Source organism: Chiloscyllium punctatum, chromosome 19, assembly GCF_047496795.1.
Source record: "Chiloscyllium punctatum isolate Juve2018m chromosome 19, sChiPun1.3, whole genome shotgun sequence".
NCBI classification, from domain to species: Eukaryota; Metazoa; Chordata; class Chondrichthyes; order Orectolobiformes; family Hemiscylliidae; genus Chiloscyllium; species Chiloscyllium punctatum.
Genome location: NC_092757.1, coordinates 96,908,241 through 96,930,655, shown reverse-complemented (window position 1 = coordinate 96,930,655; position 22,415 = coordinate 96,908,241). Strand labels below are relative to the sequence as shown.

The 22,415-nt window shown below is 41.6% G+C and overlaps 2 protein-coding genes across 3 annotated transcripts in view; one reads left to right on the top strand and one right to left on the bottom strand.

Annotated features, from left to right (window-relative positions):
• Positions 1 to 22,415, top strand: part of zswim7 (zinc finger, SWIM-type containing 7) — a 129,061-nt gene that overhangs the window by 83,171 nt on the left and 23,475 nt on the right. The window lies entirely within an intron of this gene.
• Positions 1 to 22,415, bottom strand: part of adora2b (adenosine A2b receptor) — a 38,509-nt gene that overhangs the window by 12,001 nt on the left and 4,093 nt on the right. The window lies entirely within an intron of this gene.

The window sequence follows — 22,415 nt, the reverse complement described above, 5'->3', positions numbered from 1 at the left end:
TGGAGGAGTCTAAGGACCTGCATGTCCTTAGTGGAGTGGGAGGGGGAGTTGAAGTGTTGAGCCACGGGGTGGTTGGGTTGGTTGGTCCGGGTGTCCCAGAGGTGTTCTCTGAAACGTTCTGAAAGTAGGCGGCCTGTCTCCCCAATATAGAGAAGGCCACATCAGGTGCAGCAGATGCAGTAAATGTGGAGGTGCAGGTGAATTAGTGGCGGATATGGAAGGATCCCTTGGGGCCTTGGAGGGAAGTAAGGGGGGAGGTGTGGGCGCAAGTTTTGCATTTCTTGCGGTTGCAGGGGAAGGTGTCGGGAGTGGAGGTTGGGTTGGTGGGGGGGTGTGGACCTGACGAGGGAGTCACGGAGGGAGTGGTCTTTTCAGAATGCTGATAGGGGAGGGGAGGGAAATATATCCTTGGTGGTGGGGTCCGTTTGGAGGTGGCGGAAATGACGAGGGATGATACGACGTATATGGAGGTTGGTGGGGTGATAGGTGAGAACCAGTGGGGTTCTGTCCTGGTGGTGATTGGAGGGGCGGGGCTTAAGGGCAGAGGAGCGGGAAGTGGAGGAGATGCAGTGGAGGGCATCGTGATAGTGAGGTTGGGGTTGGAACGGAGGGAGTGGAGGGCTGCACGTTCCGAGGGTGAGAGGTTGGAGTGGGTGAGAGGGGTGGAGAGGTTGAGGCGGTTAATGTTGCCAAACTACTACCGTGCCTCCCTTATCCATTTTCCACCACCAGGAAAGCATCTGTGTAGTTAGTGAAACATGAATAAGCCAGACCTAATAAGGGCAACTTTTAGGTGAAAAAACATGAAGGGGGTGGGTCAGGACTAAATCAACATCAAGTTGGAGAGGGAAAGAAAATACTCCATCCCCCACAGTGCCCACAAGCAGTTCTATCGCGTATAAACATAATTACATAACAATACCAGAATGATACTGAGCTTTGAACTTTGAAAGTGAAGTTCAGTGACTCAACCCAACAAAGTATAAGTAGATCTGAAAGTGATTTGGAGATGCAGGAAACTGGATAACTAATGTATTAACTGTGCATTCATATAGCAGCTTATAATCATGGACTGGTCATTACCCAGCTACACATCATCTTGTTGTTAAGGATTGGCTACTCCCAGGATGAAGCTCCGTGCTTGTTTGCACAAGTTAATGTGGAATTATTTAGAGAATGCAGGAGGAGTATTCTCACTCTCTAAAGATTAAAATCAATGCAAAGGTTGATTTTAGAAGATCCTGGAGGTTGAAGGCTTTGACAACACATTGGAGTTACATTTCAATGCAGAACATGCCCAAGATGTTGGGGCAGCATGTGCGGGAGATTAGATTAAAGATTAGATTAGATTCCCTACAGTGCAAAAACAGGCCCTTCGGCCCAACCAGTCCACTCCGACCCTCCGAAGAGTAACCCACCCAGACCCATTTCCCTCTGACTAATGCACCTAACACTATGGGCAATTTAGCATGGTCAATTCACCTGACCAGCACATCTTTGGATTGTGGGAGGAAACTGGAGCACCCGGAGGAAACCCACGCAGACACGGGGAGAATGCGCAAACTCCACACAGACAGTTGCCTGAGGCTGGAATCGAACCTGGAACACTGGTGCTGTGAGGTAGCAGTGCTAACCACTGAAATATCATAGCACCTTCAGAGAAATCAGCATTTTGTATAAATGTTCCTTGGACAGTAGCGTCCTAATCTATTTCCATAAATTCATATCCAGACATGGTCCAGTAAATTCCATTATTTGACATTTCTAGTCAGTTTTAATTAATTTGCAACTCCAAAGGGTATGTTCTCAATACAGATCAATCAGGTATTCAATCAGATGGAATGCAGTGTGATCTGCACTATATCACCTCACTGACTGCCTTTTCCAGTCCCATAAATGACAATTAGCAGCAATTCGATAGACACTGCAAGACACATTGTTCAGTATCAGCCCTGTACACAGAGTTTGCTACAAGGTGATGGTTGTAACTAACAAAGTAAATATTTGTTGATGAACGTTCTCACAGTTGTGTTAAGATGACCCAGCATATCCCAGAAGAGGATGAGTATTTTATATAAATCTTCCCAGAGAAGCTAAAGAATTCTAACCATTATTCAGTGAAAATAAGATCATCACTACAGTCCCACTCATTGATAGTTAGCACATTCACTAAATCCAACCATTTACTGAATTCCTCTTGGCAAAAACCTTTCTGCTATAAATTCATCTTTATCTGCTGCACCAAATTTCTCATCAAACCTCAGGGATGAGACAGTGTCTAAGATCAGTTTCGCGGCAGCATTTTCTTTCAAAGACTGGCTTACTTTTGGAATGAATTACAGCGAATTTCATTCTCACAATAGATATTTTAATGTTTTTCATGATCATAGAATCCCTACATACGGCCCATCAAGTTCACATCAACCCTCTGAAGGGCATACTAGATGGATCTCCCCGGCACCCCACCTATCCCTCTAACCCCGCATTTCCCATGGCTAACCCTGGTATCCCTGGACACTATGGGAAATTTAACACAACCAATCAATCTAATCTGCACATCTATGGACTGTTGGAGGAAACCAAAGCACCTGGAGCAAACCCACGCAGACATTAGGAGAACATACAAACTCCACACAGATAATCGCCTGAGAGTGGAATTGAACCATGGTTCCTGGTGTTGTGAAGGCAGCAGTGCTAACCACTGAGCTACCCCTCCTCATTCGGGGCTCATCAATCCTACACAGAGCCTCTCTCTGTCTGCAGTGAACCAGAATCGTTTTATACAATAGTGGACTTGGACTAGATGTTTGACAGAATTCATCTGCTTCCCATAAAATTCTGCAACTACTGGATCTTTTTCTGAACCAGTCCTTTAGTTTGTTATAGTTTTAGTTATTTCCCCCTTACTGCAACAAGCACCTCAGAAAGCAGTTGCTGAAAAACCTTCTGTGCTACAATGCAACTTCGGTATTGCAGTACTTTTGATTCAGTGCTGGGTGTTTCTGTCAGGGTAAGCATTTATTACCTATCCCTAATTTCCCTAAAAGATCATGGTGAGGTGTGTTCTAGAACCACTGCAGTCCTTGGGCTGGAAGGACACCTAAAGGTGAGGGTGTTCCAGGATTTTGACTCAATGGCAGTAAAGGAATGGATGCTGCAGTGCCACTTGATTGTGGCAACACCTTGCCAACACTGTGCATTGATGATGGAGGGTGTAGATGTGGTGCCAATCAAGTGGCTGCTTTGTCCTGGATGGTGTCAAGCTGCTCGTGTGTAGTTGGAGTTCCACTCATCCAGGCAAGTGGGGAGTATTCCATCACACTCCTGTCTTGTGCCTTGTAGATGGTGGACAGGCTTTGGGGAGTCAGGATGTTGATAGTGTTAGGGATTCCATGATGGTAATGCTTTGGAATATCAAGGACTGATATTTAGAGTTTGTTGTGTTGAAGGAGGTCACTGCCTGGCAGCTGTGGGGTGCAAATATTCCTAACCATTTATGAGCTCCAGCCTGGATATTGCCCAGGTTTTGCTGCATGTGGATACTGACTGATTCAGTACCTGAGGAGTTGCAGAAGATACTAAGCACTGTGCAATCAGTGAATATCCTCATTAACCGCCTCTTCCACGGTTATATCAGAGCCTGGGTGTCTCTGGAGAAGGAGCACGCGGTGTCTACCAACACCCTCGTGCTGGTCAGGGAGAAGTGGACACCACAGGGAGTGGAGTATATTATTTCCCCCTCTATTCTGATTTAGTCCTTGCCCTCCCCTTCACTGTTTGATCACACAGCATTGCCCTTTGAGGAGGACACTGCTTGTCACTGGCCACTCGGGTGTTTCCTTTCTTCCTGGGTGGTGGAATATTAATAAAGATTTATACACTTGTTATTCTCCAATGAGTCCTACACCTGTACACACACGACATGGGTGCTGGGAAAAATCAGTACTACCACAGTTAGGTGGTAGTGCAGGGGAAAAGAAAACAGAAAAAAAGGAAAAAGAAAACAGAAAAAAAGGAAAAAGAAAACAAGAGTTTCAGACATCCTGTTCACTCTGAGCTAAAAAAAAAACCTTTCTCATTAACCTGTGATTTGCTAGGGCTCCTTGACACCACGCTTAGTCAATTACTGCCTTGATGTCAAAGGCAGTCACTCTCACCTCACTTCCCAAGTTCAGAATCTTTCTTTTTATTTGGCCTAAGGCTGTAATGAAGTCAGGAACTGGTCAGCATTCTCCCACCCCCGCTGGAAAGCAAAACAAGTGTGAATGAGAAGGCTACATCTGAGTAAGTATTGTTTGATGGCTCTGTTAACATGTTTTTCCATCACTTTACTGATGTCAGATATAGTGAAAAGGCAGAAGATTGACACTAGGTAATACAGCCAGTGGAGGTGTAAAGGACCCGAATATAATAATTCTGTAATCAAGAGTAGACTAAGGGGGCACAATGGCCAGCTTGGATTTGTCTTGCTTTCTTGGACAGGAACTATCTGTGGCATATTGGTAATTTGCTAGACTATTAACCCAGAGACCCCAGGCAATGTTCTGGAGACCTGGGTTTGCATCTTGCCATAGCAGATGGTGGAGTCGGAATTCAATTTTTAACGATTCTGGAATTGAGAGTCCACTGTTAGAAAACCATTCTGGTTTGCTAATGCCCTTTAGGAAAGGAAAATGCTATCCTTACTTGGTCTGGTCTACCCATGACTCCAGACCCACAGTAATGTGTCGCTCCAGGACAGTTCAGGGTGAGCAGTAAAGACCAGCCTGGCCAGCAATATCCACATCCTGTCAATTTGTTTTTAAAATGCCAGTGTACCCCATCAGCTTGACCAGTTCAGTAATATTGTCAGGGCCCATAGCCTTGCTGTTTCCAGTGCTTTCCTTCATTTCATCACAACATGTGGAAGTGATATAAGCGACCACGTAGCTTCAGTGTTTCAAGACTGTAAACTAAAATGAAAATTATTCTGCTATATATGAAAACAGGAAAGTTTCGCAACTTGAAAATCAAGTGATGAATATTGTTGCACTGTGGAAGCAAAAACAGGACGAAATCAAGCCTGAATCAATAACCTTTTGAGTCAAGGAAATTCTGCCTGGAAACAATCCTCTGGTTGAGCTACAGATATAAAAAAGCTGGAAGTGAAAAGTGCAGAAGCAAGTGCCTTCCAGAGCCTCTCCATCCGTCCGTCTGTCTGTCTGTCTGTCTGTCTCTCTCCCCCCAAAAGGAGGTAGAAGAGAGAAAGATATAAGAAATAATTCATACTAGAGCAAGATCCAAGTTCACCAATCATTAAATCAAGCAAGGAATGATTATCACCTACAGTCAACAATATTTCATCATTACAAAAATCAAAAGGACAAGAAAAAAAAGGGACCTTTCCCCTTGTGATCATTTTGTTTGATCTTCAGAATTATTTGTCTTGTCTAATTGTTTTCCACTTATGTGTTAGAATACTTGTCTTTGTCTTGATTGTGAGAGTGTGTTTTGAAGAGGTATAGTTTAAGTTGCATAAATGAGAACCTCTGTCCTGTAACTGCTCTTGTCAAAGTTAAGTGTATTGCAATAGTTATTTCTTACTGTTACTGAAGAACCTAGTGTGTAATGCTTTCTTCCTGGATGGCAGTCAGTTAGCCAATTAAGGTTGTGGTGGTCTCATTAGGATTTTTGTCCATAGCGAGTTTTGAGAAGATTTGTAGCTCAGGTTGAAGTTCTGTATGTAAATGTGAGCAGTTGATGTCTACATCCATCCTAGGACAAGCCAAGCAAAGACTTGCATGAGAATTCCAAGAAGCATGGCATTCCAACTTGAACTATATCACAAAACACATAGAGTTAGACCCCATCTACTACCCCCTGAGAAAAAGAATACAAAATTACATCACCACATGAAATGTCATCACCAACCCAAGGAAACCTAACCCAAATAAAAAGCAGGCCATACCACAAGTGCTTCATCCAGAGGCTCACTGATGATGTTACCTAGTATGGTGAGAAAATGTCAGCTCAGCGAGCAAACCTACATCCATTTTTGTACACTTATACATTTAGTGATTACTTGCGGAACAGTAGGGTACAATTATTGGTACACTGTTCCCAGGCAAATTGTGACAGTGAATCATGGAGTATATCAGCTAAGGCTAAACAATTGTTTTACACAAGTTCAATAGAACGATCTGCAATTGTATTATATGCCCCGATTAATAATCATTCCTGATGAAGGGCTTATGCCCGAAACATTGATTCTCCTGCCCCTTGGATGCTACCTGACCTGCTGTGCTTTTCCAGCACCACACTCTCGACTCTAACCTCTAGCATCTGCAGTCCTTGCTTTTACTACTGCCTCTATCAATAAGCCAAGAATGCAATATGCTTCGTTCTTGCTTTCCCAACCTATTTTTCCAACTTTAATGATATGCACATGTACACCCAGGTTCCTCTGACCCTGCATTCACTTTGGAACTGTTCTCTTTCCATTAGAGTTATGATGTTGTTCCTACAGTACAGTCCCCTGCATGGAACTTCATTTGCCACACATCCAATTTGTCAACGTCCTTTTGAAGTTCTATACTATTCATCTTGCAATTTGCAATTCTTCAAAGTTTTGCATCATCTGCAAGTTTCTGAATTGTGCCTGTATGCAAAAATCTAGGTCACACTGACTCAGGGGAACCCCAGCTTGAAAAACAATCATCATCACTCTCTAATTCCATCCAGCCAATATTGTATCAATGTTGCCACTACCTTTTCATTCAGTGAGCTCTATCTTTGTTCATAAGTCTGTTGTATGGCATTGTATGAAAGGCCTTCTAGAAATCCATGTACATCACATCAACAGCACTATTGTCATTAAGCCTCTCTTCTTCATCAAGCAACCAGAGTTAATTTAGTTACATATGGTATTCCTTTAACAGGTTCACAATAGCTCTACTCAGTTGACCTGTATTTATCCATGTGACTAATCATTTAATCCTGAATGAATATTTCTCCAAACCACCCTTTCTCCCTGAAGTTAAGCTGACAGGTTTGTCCCTGCTGGGTTTATCCTTAGACCCTTCCTTGAACAAGGACAATGTTTGCAATTCTCCAGAATCAGAATCACAAAGTTGTTATAGCACAGGAGGTGGTCATTTGGCCCATCAAGCCTATACCAGTAATGTTACCTATTGCCAATACTCTGCTTTTTCCCATATCCCTGCTCACCATTTCGACACACAAAGGGTGAGAGAGCTTTAGAGCTCTCTTCTATAAGCACCAGTAGATGCTGGAATAATAGTTCATCTAAATCTAAGATAGATAATTTTTTTTTAAGCAGACATATCAAGGAATATGGGCCAAAGGCAGGCATATGAAGTTAGGCCACAGATTGACAACAAAATATTGAAATAAAAACAGAGCAGGTAACGACGATCAGCCAACAGAATTGGGACTCCCCATCTCATAGTTCAAACAATCCAGCGGTTTTTTGTTCATGATTCCATTCTTCATCTCATTGAACGGTGAATCAGGCCTAAAGAGCTGAACGGCCTAATCCTGTTCAACGTCTAATAATTGTCCAATGTCTGAACTGAAACTGCCTCCAGCATATTTCCAGGCAGTGCGTTCCAGGCCCTAACAACTTGTGAGAAACGTCTCCTTTTCCCATATCACTTTTGTTTTGTTTGTACATCACTTTAAATCTATGCCCTCTCGTTCCTTCTAATTTTACAACGGGGAGCAGTTTCTCCCTGGCTATTCTGTCCAGCTGTTCATGATTTTGAAATCGATTAGATTAGATTAGATTCCCTACAGTGTGGAAACAGGCCCTTTGGCCCAACAAGTCCACACCAACCCTCCAAAGAGCCACCTATCCAGACCCATTCCCCTACATTTACCCCTGACTAATCCACTATGGGCAATTTAGCATGGACAATGATCAACTGGAGCACCCAGGGGAAACCCATGCAGACATGGGGAGAATGTGCAAACCTGGGTGCCTGGCGCTGTGAGGCAGCAGTGCTAACCACTGAGCCACCGTGCCGCCATGATCTACCAAACCACCTCTCAGCCTCCTATCCAGAACAAACAGTTGCAACACCTTCTATCTCGCATCACTGAAGTTTCTTGTTCCTGGAACCATTAATGTAAAATCGCTTCTGCATTCTAATCAATACATTCACTTCTTTCCTATGATGTGATGTATATTTCCTATAACATGATCATTTGCATCTAGCTTTGGTTACCTCTGCCTTCACTCTCTCACCACCATCCACCCCTTCTTGATTCTCAGAACCTCCTGCACAACAACTTCTGGTGTCAAACCACAACCAGACTCCTGCACTAATCTGCTCTTTCATTTGTAGTTAATGCTCATATTTCAAGCAAATCAGTTTGGAACATTTTCATAAATATGAGCTCTGATAGACTTGATCCACTTGAAATTTGCATTTTCTTTCAATCCCTCATTGAAAGTCCTTTGAGCACCTGCAGCAGCCCACATTTCCTTTCTTGCAATCCTCTTCCAGTTTCTATCTTTAGTGAATCTCCTTAGCTTTCTCTCCTTCTTTGTGTCTCTCCTGCTCCTGTGTCACATTTCTTGTCTTTTTTCCTTACTTACTCAGTCTAGTTTTGGGCTGATTATATTTTTCCTCTGTGTCTAAATCACTTTCCACGCTTTATGCAGGGTGTCCCTCTGATTAATTTGGGACAATCTAACAAAATTGGACACAGTAGTGTGGTGGTTATCGGATTGAACCACCAGAGTATGTAAACTCTTGATAGTTCACAAATTTGTATTTTGTTTTAAGAAAGTGTGACCCAATAGGTCATGCTTGCATCAATAAATGCCCATCTTGACAGTAACACCCATATCTTGAAAATGAAGTTTGGAATGTGTTTCTAATTGGCTCCTGGAATCATCATTGCCCATTCTCGGAGAACGGGATTTGGATAAAGGAGTGTCACACTTCAGCTTTCAATTTATTCACCACAAAAATGTGTTTCGTTACTTATTCTCAGCACCTGTACTTTGTAGGTGGGGTTTGGATTTTTCATTAATGAGATATGAACAACTCTGGCAAGGTGAGTAATTATTGCCCATACCTCATTGCCTTTGAGAGGATAGTGGCGAGAGGACTCCTTAAACAACACCTTTCAAACCCACAAACTTTAAAAGGACAAGGACAGCAGATACATGGGAACACCACCCCTGCAAGTTTCCCTTCAATCTACTCACTATCATGTATTGGAAAACAGTGCCTGTTCATTCAGTGTTGCTGGGTCAAAATCCTGGAATCCCTCCCTATTAGCTGTCAGTGCCCTGGCACCACATGGACTGTAGTAGTTCAATAAACCAGCTCAGCAGCACTTTTCAAGGACTGTTAGGAATTGAGAGTAAACATTAGTCCAGAGACTTCCACAGCCCAGGAGAAAGTGAGGACTGCAGATGCTGGAGAGTCAGAGTCAAAAAGTTTGGCACTGGAAAAGCACAGCAAGTCAGGCAGAAGAGTCGACATTTTGGGCGTAAGTTCTTCATTTCTGATGGACATCTTAAGCCCTAAAAGGTGGACTCTCTTGCTGCTCAGATGCTGCCTGATCTGCTGTGCTTTTCCAGCGCCATACTTTTCGATTTCCATATTCCATACTGTGCACAGGGGCTGATCAGAATATACATCTCTCAATTAGTTCCACACACAAATGACCTGCTTCTTGTTTGTTCTTTATTGAATGCATTTCCCAAGTCTGGGAATGAAAATGTGAATCCATGCAATTAATCAGCCCAGTGACTGAACTGGTGGTGACTCTGTTCTTGGCAGTGCTGGCGTGCATGAGGGGGACACTGAAGGAATTGATGTTGCCACAACAAGTTTCTTGGCCACTAGAAACCTCTTACATCATCAGGTGAATACAGTCAGTCATTCTATTTATTTCCACCTATGACTCTATATCACTTGAGGCAACCTCACACACTGCAGCTGAAATTACATTTCATTTAAATCAGATTTGATGTGGCCAGGTGTTATGAAGTTGAAGGTGTGTCCTGTACCTTTCGGAGAGAGTGAAGGCTGTTCTGCACTGACAGCTTACAAGAGCAGTCTCAGTGTAATGGAAATTGAAAATACGTAACATTTGGCTATGAAATAGATACCAGAAATGGTTGCATTTTGGTTGGTTTTGACAACAATTCGAATTTAACCAACCAATTTAAATTATGCCCCAGGATACTAAAACCCAATTGTGTTTGAATTTATTGTTTTGCCAATATTGAACCAATGAGACGAACCAATGGGGATATTAAAAAAAGCAGGCATTTTGAAAATGAGACAGAACAACTACCAGCGAGACTCAAGAAATTAGGAAATACTCTCGATCAAAGGTACCTTTTCATATGAAACATTTGCAGTAAAAAGAAAGACAACTATTCAGGGAATTCTTCAGCTGGAAAAAGACAGACATTGAAGATGACAGCGGTTGTGTGGTTTTGAAATTAAGTTGATGTAATTACAATAAGTGTCTTATTAGAACAGCATATTGTTTATAGAGTTGGAGGCAGATAATAAGCAGTTAAGAGAAAGGGGGCTTAGAGTTGTGAATAGATGTTGTTTAATGCTCACTTTTAGAGTTAAAGAATAAATTGATGTTATTTTCTTAAATAGTGGAATTTCAGACTTCTCTGTCACTCATAATTTAACAGATTCCGAAGCGAGGTGAGCTCTTCTGGGTGTTTGGTTTATTTAACTGAAGAGTTCATTGCCATGTCATAACACCAGGCCCCACCTCCACACTGTAGAAATGTTTCCAGTTCACTTGTTAAATACGTCAATTTCTTCTGATACAGATTTTTCCATTTACCAGAAACTTTATCTTCAGCACCGTAGATCAAACTCAAAGTAGTTTTATTAGGCCACGATGGATATCATTTTCCTGGCTTCTTTCCCTACATTTCCATGCTATTAAACTGAAAGTAAAGCTTTCTCAACTCTGTTAAACTGAAAGTAAACAGAAAGTAAACTCCCCTACACAGTCTCCATCAAACATTTCCAGGACAGGGACAGCACAGGGTTCAATTCAGAGTAAGGAGCAGCACGGTGGCTCAATGGTTAGAACTGCTGCCTCACAGCGCCAGGGACCCAGGTTTGATTCCAACCTCAGGTGACTGTGTGGAATTTGCACATTCTCTCAGTGTCTTGCCTCTGGGTGCTCCAATTTCTTTCTGATTTTTATCATCTCCAAAGATGTGCAGGTTAGGGTGAATTAACCATGGGAAATTGTCCTACAGTGTCCAGGGATGTGCAGGTTAGGGTGAATTAACCATGGGAAATTGTCCTACAGTGTCCAGGGATGCGCAGATTAGCCATGGGACATGTAGAGTTACAGGAATAGGGTGGGTCTGGGTGAGATGCTCTTTAGATGGCCAGTGTGGACTTGATGGGCCAAATGATCTGCTTCCACATTCTAGGGATTCTATAAAGCTATCTCTACACTGTCACCCACCAAACACTCCCAGGACATGGACAGCATGGGGCAATGAGGCATGAATGGGGTGAATGCACTCAGTCTTTTTCCCAGTGTTGGGAAATCGAGGACAAGAGTCCGTCAGTTTAATAAAAGGGAATCTGAGGGGCAATGCTTTCTACACAGAGGGTGGTGCTCATATGGAATGAGCTGCCAGTGGAAGTGGTTGAGGCAGGTACACTAACAACATTTAAAAAGCCTTTTGGACATGGATTGGAAGGATTTAGAAGGATATGGGACAAGTGCAGGGAAATGGGGTTAGAGTGGACGGATATTTTGGTCAGCATGGACCATTTTGGGCCAACGGGCCTGTCTCCGTGCTGTAGGACATCAAAACAAAGAGTGACGTTCCCCGTATTCTTTCACAACCCCTGACATTTTACTGGGTGCATTACAAGAGAGTGAAGCAATAAAGCATAGACAGTGCACACCACCAAAAGGCTGCCATCAAAAGGCAGGAATTGTTATGAGAAGAAACCCAATATACTGGGACTATTTGCACTGGAGCTAAGAATGCTTTTTACACCTTTCTCCTCTACCTCTTCGTTCAGCCCCCACAAAATCTCTGCTCTACTGGTTTCACTACAAGTAATAAACTGGAGAGACTAGAGGTAGGAGGCAAAGGGCTGACCTTCAACAAATGTTTTGGCAGTCAATAACGGTCATAATAGATACTTAGTAAATTCTAACACTAGGTTGGGTCCAATCAACTGGTCTCATCAGAGGACAATAAATGATTTCAAATGAGCTCCATGTTTGGCAGGGCAGTTACACGTCTAGCCTTATATAGGGGAAGTAGCTTCTGTTAGTGAGCATGCACAACAAAGGCACCAATTGGTGCCAAGTCCACAATTCGCCATAAATTTCAAACAGCATAATCAAGAGAATGGATGACATATATTTTCCAAACTCACATTCATGTTTGCAACACTGAAACTTAAAAAGCAGACAATCACTGGGACACAGCCAGGAAAAAGCATTGCAGTGAGAAGGAACTGAGTTTAATTAAATAATAGTGTGACAGAGCATCTTTGATAGCTCAGTAAATCACACCCTAGTCTGAGCTAGATAATACAGCAAAGCTGTAAATTATATGGTGTACATAGTTTATTCTCCAACGTTGTGCTGTGACTGAAGAAGGTTTTTCAGTTCCAACATTCTCTTTTCTTTGTTGTTCATCATTCACATTAGTGATTAACTGCTCATTGTTTTAGACACTCATTAACATTTCCCACATGTCAAAAAACACTTCATTATCTTTGTCTTCCAAAAGCGCCACAGACACTAGTTTACTTTTTTATTTCGATATTCTCTGTAAATTCCCTTTTCAACTAACTTAGCAGGCAGAGAAGGTTCAGCAGAGGGAACAAATGACATTATAGGCCAGTTAAAGAATAAGCAAGTTTGGTGGGGTTGAATGGTAATTATTTTAAATGCTAGGAGTCTGAGGAACAAGGCAGATAAGCTGATGGCACAAATTAAATCAGAGGGGTATGATGTAATTGCTGTTATTGAAATATGGTTGAGAGGGACAGGACTGGACATTGGGTCTTCAAGTGAGTCAAGGGAGGAGGTAGGAGGAGTGGGTCTTGCTACATTGATCAGGTAATCAATTACAGCAGTAAGATGGATGACATCTTAGAAAGTTCCTCAAATGAAACCATATGGGTAGGACTTAAAAACCAAAAAGGAACAATCACATTGCTAGGAGTGTCCTACAGACCCCTAACAGTCTCCGTGCTGTAGGACATCAAAACAAAGAGTGACGTTCCCCGTATTCTTTCACAACCCCTGACATTTTACTGGGTGCATTACAAGAGAGTGAAGCAATAAAGCATAGACAGTGCACACCACCAAAAGGCTGCCATCAAAAGGCAGGAATTGTTATGAGAAGAAACCCAATATACTGGGACTATTTGCACTGGAGCTAAGAATGCTTTTTACGCCTTTCTCCTCTACCTCTTCGTTCAGCCCCCACAAAATCTCTGCTCTACTGGTTTCACTACAAGTAATAAACTGGAGAGACTAGAGGTACAGTCTGTGAGAAATAGAAAAGCCAACATGTTGGCAAATTTCAGTGAAATGTAAAGGTGGCAGGGTACTAATAGTATTGAATTTCAATGACCCCCAACATTAGGGGTAGTCACTGTGTGAAAGATTTGGAGGGAGTCGAATTCTTGAAATGCATTCAGGTGAGCGTTTTAAACCAGTATGTAGAAGGCCCTACTAGAAACGGGCAGTTCTGCACTAAATTTTAAGTAATGAAGTTGAGCAAATGGTACCATTTTACAGACAGCTGTTAGATTCAAGACTGTTATGGAAAAGGTCAAAGATGGGTCTGAAGTCAAAGTTTTCAACTGGGGGAAAGGCTGATTTTAATCAGATCAGATAGGATTTGGCCAGAGTGGACTGGGAGCTAATACTTTTGGGTAAATCTGTCTCAGAACATTGGGATGTATTCAAGAAGGAAATATGGAGATTTTGGGCTAATATGTTCTAATAGCAAAACAGGGTGGGTCCATCAAATCTTGTGAACCCTGGATATCACTACTGGATAAAGAGAAAAAGGAAGGCTTATGGCAGATACCAAGGACTCAAAACAACAGAAACCCAAGAGTATACAATGTGCAAAAGGAAACCGACAATGATTAAGGGGCCATGAAAAAATAATGGCAGTTAAAATAAAGAAAAATCCCAAGTTATTTTCCAAGTACATGAAGGATAATTAGGGAAAGAGTAGGGCCCATTGAGGACAACATTGGTAATTTGTGCCTGGAACCAGAGAACATAGGTAAGGTTCGAAATGAATAATTTGTGATGGTGTTCACTAGTGAGAGTGATGATGTTGGTACAGAAATCATGGAGGACTGTGATGTACATAAAGAAATTAGCATAGACAGAGAGAGGTGGTTCTGAGTGAACTGACAGGCTTAAGAATAGATTAATCTCCTGGGTCAGATAAAATGTATCCCAGGCAAGGGAGGAAATAGTAGGGATGCTAGCAATAAATTTCAATTCGAGGTGCCAGAGGACTGGATGACAGACAATGTGGTACAATAATTCATGAAGGGAGTGAGGGATAAACCAGAAAACCACAGGCCTATCAGTCTAACCTCAGCAGTGAGGAAACTACTGGAAACAATTCTGAGGGACAGCATTAATCTGCACTTGGAGAGGTTGCGATTAATCAAGAACAGTCAGTATTGTTTTGTTAAGGGGACATCATGTCTGACCACATTGATTGAATTTTTCAATCAAATTTATTATTGATTGAGCGTTTTAAACCAGTATGTAGAAGGCCCTACTAGAAACGGGCAGTTCTGCACTAAATTTTAAGTAATGAAGTTGAGCAAATGGTACCATTTTACAGACAGCTGTTAGATTCAAGACTGTTATGGAAAAGGTCAAAGATGGGTCTGAAGTCAAAGTTTTCAACTGGGGGAAAGGCTGATTTACCAAGATACAGTGAAAAGTGTTTTTGGCATGCTCTACAGGCAGATCGTACCATATAAAGTGCCTCAGGGGAGCAGAACAGAATGCAGAATACAGTGATACAGCTGCAGAAAAGATGCAGAGTGAGCGATCAGAATTAATATTTGAGAGGTCCATCAAAAGTCTGATAACAGCAGGGAAGAAACAGTCCTAGAATTTGTTCATATGCATATTCAAATTTTTATATCTTCTGCCTATGGAAGAGTGTATAACTGGGTGGGAAGGGTCTTTGATTATGTTCCTTGCTTTTCTGAGGCAGCGGAAAGGTATAGATGGAGTCAATGGATGAAGGGCTGGTTTGTGTGATGGACTAGGCTGTATTCACAACTCTCTAATTTCCTGTGGTTTTGGGAAGAGCAGTTTCCAAACCACACTGTGATACATCCAGACAGGATGCTTTCTGTGGTTCATCCACAAAAGTTGGTAACAGTTTTTATGGACATGCTGAATTTCCTTAGCTTCCTTAGGGATTAGAGACATTACTGTGCCTTCCTGACTGTAGTGACAATGTGTTGGTGATCATCACTCTCTGGAACATGATGTTCTTGACCATCTCCAAATCAGCACCATTGATGTAGACAGGCACGTGGTCTGAAGTCAATGACCAGCTGCTTCGTTTTGCTGACATTGATGGAGAGATTGAGTGTTTAGCAGCATGGTGTGAAGACATCAGTCTGTTTCCTGTATTCTGCCTCATTATTGTTTGAGATTCGATCGACAGTGATGGTGTTTTCAGCAAACTTGTAGTTAGGGCCAAAACAGTTATAAGTGTACAAGGAGTACAGTAGAGGGCCGAGTACACTGCATTGCCAAGAGTTGGTGTTGATGATTATGGCAGAGGAGGTGTTGTTGCCTATTCTTACTGGTTACGGGTCAGCAAGTTGAGGATCTAGTTACAGGGAGGAGAGCCAAGACCTAGGTTTTGGAGTTTAGAGATGAGTTTGTTTGGAACTATGATGTTGAACGTAGAGCTGTAGTCAGTTTTCAAAGAGGTTAGCAGGTGTGTAGATGAGGGCAGTGATTTCAATGTATTCTACTTGGACTTTGTCCCTCATGGGAACCTAATAGCAAAGGTTCAGATCCAAGGAAATTTGTTAAATTGTATGCAGGATCGGCTGGGTGGTAGGGAGCTCAGGCAGGTGATGCTCAGGGACTTTTTTTTTACTGAAAGTCTGTATCCACTGGTATTCCACAGGGATCAGTGTTTGGAGCCCTTGCTGTTTGTGGTTTATAAATGGTTTGAACTTGAATGTCGGGGGGGTTAATCAGTAAGTTTGAGATGGTCCGAAAATGGTTGGATGATAAATGGTGAGGAGGATAGTGTTAGATTACAATAGGATATAGACAAGCTGGTCAGACAGGCTGATCAATGGCAAATGGAATTCTACCTGAAAAGTGTGAGGTGATGTACTTGGGCAGAGCAAACAAGGTAAGAGATACATGATGATACATGGTAGGACATCAGGAAACACCGAGGATCAGAAGGACCTTGGTGTGCATGTCCGCCTGTCCCTTAAGGTAGCGAGACAGGTGGAGAAAGCGCTCAAGGCAGCACATGGGATGCTTGCTTTTATTAGCTGAGATATAGAGTTTAAGAGCAGGGAGGTTATGCTGGTAATGTAAGGAAGGTTAGGCCACAGTGAGTATATTATGTGCAGTTAATGAATCCACATTATAGGAGGGATGTGATAGCACTGGAAAAGGTAGAGTGAAGATATATCAGGATGTTACTTGGATGGTTGTCCAGTTATGAACAGAGATTGGACAGACCGGGGCTGTTTTCCTTGGAGCAGAGGAGACTGAGAGGGAACATAATGGAGACGTATCAAATTATGAAGGGGGTAGACAGGAGGAAATATGAAACTTTCTTGCACAAACTCTGTGACCTACACATCTTTCCTAAAATTGCAGGGTCCCAGAACGAGACACAATACTGTAGCTGAGGTCAAACCAGAATTAACTTGCTCTCTTGCTCTTGTACTCAATGCTGCTATTAAAAAAGCTGAGGATACTTTAGTAACCACTTTGTTTACTTGTTCTGCCACCTTTAGTGAGTTACGATCAGTCTTCCTGCATTCCCCAGTCCCTCTACTTACCTATGGAATTCTCTGCCACAAAGTCTAGGGAGGCCAACTCAGGAAACAGACAGACAAATGTTTAGATTTTAAACACATCAAGGGGTGTACTCACACAATTTACCAAGCATACAGACATTCACACGTAGACACTCACACTCCTCTCTCATGCATGCACACACACATAAGTCAATGTGGTGAATTTGCATTTGCAGATATATTCCATTTTGCTCAAAAAGTGTACAATCTGCACTCAGTCAATCCATGTAATATTTTGTAAATTCCACTTTGGAAATAGAACCAGTCTGACTTAAGATTGGGATACAGACAGACTCTAACCTCACACCTTTAATGCATTGTCTGAGCTGAGATGTCACCTTGTTTCAATAAAACCTTAAGTTATCTCGAGAACATGACTTGAAAAAGTTCTGTGATTTGTATATAAATGAGCTGAAATCTGCAACCCATTCTAAAAGATGAAAGACTTAACAGCAATCTAGATTTGTTCAATTTATCATTTCAGTTGAATGGCACTGTAATCTTTTGCTATAAATTCTGCCTCATGATCCTGTTCCACAGCTACCTGATGAAAGAGCAGCGCTCAAAAAGCTAGTGCTTCCAGATAAACCTGTTGTACTATAACCTGGTGTTGTGATTTTTAACAATGTTTCATAACACACAAAAACTTTGCAATTATGCCCTGTACACGAAAGTCCTGGAACGCTGGCCTCTAACTAGACGACTGGAGTGTAGGAATGCAGAGATTATGCTGCAGCTATCCAAAACCCTGGTTAGCTCCCATTTGGAGTACTGAGAGCAAATCAGGGCACCACACCTGAGGAAGGATTTACTGGCCTCAGAGGGAGAACACAAGTTTATAAGAATGATACCTAGACTTCCAAAGTTACGAGGAGAGATTAGACAAATTTGGCCTATTTTCTCTAAAATTTAGAAAGTTAAGGGGTGACCTGATTGGAATTTTCAAGATATTAATAGAAAAAGGCAGGGTGGATAACTATTTCCATTGGTAGGGGATTCTAGAACTAGGGGACATAGTCTCAGAATTAGGGCAAGACCATTCAGGAGAGATTTTAGGAAGCACAACCACACACAAAAGATGGTAGATATTTGGAACTCTCTTCCACAAATGGAGTTAAATCGGAGATGGATGAATTTTTGTTAAACAAAGCTATTAAGGGAAATGGGCCAAAGGCAGGTATGTCGAGTGAGGCCACAGGTCAGCCAATGATCTCACTGAATTATTGTTCCTATGTTCCTAATTCCAGTCCTAATGATAGTGCCTCCACAATTTCCACTCTCCCTTCTGTGGCCTTGGATATATTCTCAAATTTAATTATCTAAATTAAACCTAAGTAGAGTCAGCCTATCCAATACCATCTGCTTTTCCATTTTAATCTCTTGAATGTGTGAACCACGTCCTCTTTCACCATTACCTGAACAGCATCTTCTGATGCCAAGTACTGATCTAAATTCTCAGTTATTACTGCATGTGTAAACTCACCATTTGGACCCTCATTAGCCCCACTCCTTATTTTACCATCTTTTCTCGGTTTATAACTAAATGGGAAAGTTTGGGATTCCTTTTTATGTTAGCTGCCAGTCTCTTTTCATGCTTCCTCTTGATTCTTTCATTTGCATTTCTAATCCCCTCTTATGTAAGTACATAAAGGCAATAGAACAGAATGCAGACTATAGTGTTACATCTACAGAAAATGTGCAGAGAAGATCAACTCTCATACATGAGATGTCCATTCATAAGGCTGATAACAGTGGGGAAGAAGCTGTTTTTACATTTCTTTGTACATGTTTTCAAACTTTGGTATCTTCTGCCCAACAGAACAGGGTGGAAGAGATTATAGTAGAGGTGGGAGGGGTCTTTGATTATGTTGGCTGCTTTTCTGAGGCAGCAGGATGTGTAGATGCAGTTGCCATATCACAATGTGGTGCATCTGGATAGGATGCTTTCTGTGGTGCATCAATATGTTAAATGGCCATAGTCTCAGGTGACCATAGGGCTGCTCTCTCATTAGAGAGAAATGTCTGGTGGTAATTTGATCTGAGGGTTATCACACCTCAAGGTGAGGGCAGCGGTTGATAAGTCAGGGTCTTCATGGTAACCTAAACCAGTGTGGGAAATGAACCCACATTATTAGCAACAATCTACTTGACAAACCAGCCATCCAGGTAACTGAGCTAACTGAGACCCAAATAAGCACATTCTCATTCCAGTTTTACTGTTTCTAGGACTGTTTATTCTTCTATTCTTCAGTTACCTCATCCTGTGTAATTCACAGCTGACACTGTAACAAGATTTTGTTGCTTTCTGTCCTTAATTGTTTGCATTCAATTTTATATTTATGCCCCTTAATTCTGTATCTTTTAAACATTAGACTTACACTTTTTAAAAAATAACTCTTATCCCTTAATTTTAAACACCTCTATTAATTCATTTTAGAATCTTGCATATTGTAGTAAAAAATAACCTTAATATTTATGCTGGGGAGCTAGAAATAAAACACAGAAAATGCTGGACATACTGTCTGTTAATGCATCAGGTCTCTGACAGACTTTCCATAATATTAACTTTGTTCCTCTCTCTATAGATGTTGCCAGATCTAAGGAGCATTTCCAACATTTTCTGCTTGCATCTCAATTTTTAAAACTTTTCTTTAAATTCATGTAAGAACGTGGCAAGAATGGAGGGGAACAAATGTGCAGGGGACTTAGAGAGAGGTGCAACAATTACAATGGTTATGATGAAGGAGTTCAATTATCAAAATATAGACTAGGATAGCAATTGTGAAAAGGGCAGGAAGTGACTGGTTACAGATTGTGTTCACTCAGTGGTTCAGGAAGACAACTCAGTACCATCTTCAATTTGAGACTGGACAATAAATGTTGGCCCAACCAATGATGCTCACACCCTCGACTAGGTTTAAAAAAAAGAATTTTCTACATTAAGACAAACTAACTGGGTCAAGTGACTGATAGAAGGGAACATTTAGGACAGTGATCATTGTATCACAATGTTTAGGCTGACTGTAGAACAGGCTGTCTTTAAAGAAGAGAGTTTAAGCAGCTGAAGGATACTCCTTCAAAAGAAAAAGGTAGGGCAAACAGAGAGCTCCTTGGATGACATAATTTTCAAAAATTATGAGCAGGAAAAAGAAATGCTTATATAGCTGGAAAATGCAACCAAACCATAAACATATGGAATAAGAACAGGAGGTGTCCATTCAGCCCCTTACAGCTGCTCTCCCATTCAATACAATTATGGCTGATCTGTTTGATTCAAATTCCAAATTCCTATCTTAACCCCAATAATTTTTGTTTCCCCTGTCTAACAAGAATCTATCCATCCATCTTAAAATATTTAATGATCCCATCTCCACCACCTTCTGAGGCAGAGAATTCCATAGTTGCTCAACCCTCTTAAGAGAAAACAATTCCCTTCATCTTCAAGACTGGTGCTGGTTTAACCTGATGGTCATCAAGCCTTGAGCGAGGGGAGGGGTCCTTCATGGTAACTTCAGCCAGTTTGGGAATTGAACCCATACTGTTGATGTTACTCTGTATTGCAAACCAGCCGTCCAGCCAACTGAGCAAACCAACCCCACTGAATATTGTAAATTTAGGTATGATTTGTCTGATTAGCACACAATAAGATACTTTTCACTGTATCTCCGTACATGTGACAACAATAAATCAAATTAAAACAAACAAAGAGGGGTGATGGACAGTCTATTTCTGTTTTCAATTTGAACAATCTTTGATCACCTCATCCTTCATTTATTGATCATTCCTATCCTGACAAACACAAATGGAACACCTCAGTGTCCTCGAACATGACATCTACATGCATTCAAATTGTTTTCTTCATTTTTGTTACTATTATGAATCTCAAATCAATTTAAGATTTCAATACTATTCCTGTATCTTGGAACTACTCTCATATTCAACAGAAACCACAAGAAAATCATGTACAAACTGAAATGAAGCAGAAAAAGGTAGTTAATGACAAATATAAAATTCATAATACATGAGGAAAACAAAAACTAGAGAGTATAGGAGAGACCTAAAATAGGGACTAAGAGCCAAGAGTTTCAGAATAATCAGCAGCTAGAATTGATTAATAACAAAAACTATTAGAATGTGAATAAGGGAAGTTTAAGGCTGACTAGGGAATAAACAAGAGGTATTCCTGCAGAAGTAGCAGGCATGGCTGACATACTTCATTCGTACTTTGTATTCATCTTCACTCATGAAGATGATGCAGTAAAGGAGAATGTTGTAATACTTCATCAGATAATAGATCAAGAGGAAGTATTTAAGAGTTTGGCACTCCTCAAAATAGAGAAGCATCCAATATGGAGAGAACACATCTACTGAAGGAAGTAATGCTGGAAATTGCTGATCAGAGTCGTACATCCTTGAATATGCCATAACACTGCCAAAATCAGAGCTAAGAGAGGGCATGAAAAATCCCTGGCGGATAGGATCAAGGATAACCCCAAGGCATTCTATGCGTATGTGAGAAACCTGAGAATGACGAGAACGAGGGTAGGTCCGATCAAGGACAGTGGTGGGAGACTGTGTATTGAGTCGGAAGAGATAGGAGAGGTCTTGAACAAGTACTTCTCTTCAGTATTTACGAACGAGAGGGACTGTATTGTTGAAGAGGAGAGTGTGAAACGGACTGATAAGCTAGAAGAGATATCTGTTAGGAAGGAAGATGTGTTGGACATTTTGAACAACTTGAGGATAGACAAGTCCCCCAGGCCTGACGGGATATATCCTAGGATTATGTGGGAAGCAAGAGAGGAAATTGCAGTACCGTTGGCAATGATCTTCTCGTCTTCACTGGCAACGGGGGTGGTACCAGGGGACTGGAGAGTAGCGAATGTTGTGCCCCTGTTCAAAAAAGGGAATAGGGATAACCCCGGGAATTACAGGCCAGTTAGTCTTACTTCTGTGGTAGGCAAAGTAATGGAAAGGGTACTGAGGGATAGGATTTACGAGTATCTGGAACGGCACTGCTTGATTAGGGACAGCCAGCACGGATTTGTGAAGGGTAGGTCTTGCCTTACAAGTCTTATTGAATTCTTCGAGGAGGTGACCAAGCATGTGGATGAGGGTAGAGCAGTGGATGTAGTGTACATGGATTTTAGTAAGGCATTTGATAAGGTTCCCCATGGTAGGCTTATGCGGAAAGTCAGGAGGCATGGGATAGAGGGAAATTTGGCCAATTGGATAGAAAACTGGCTAACCGGTCGAAGTCAGAGAGTGGTGGTAGATGGTAAATATTCAGCATGGAGTCCAGTTACAAGTGGA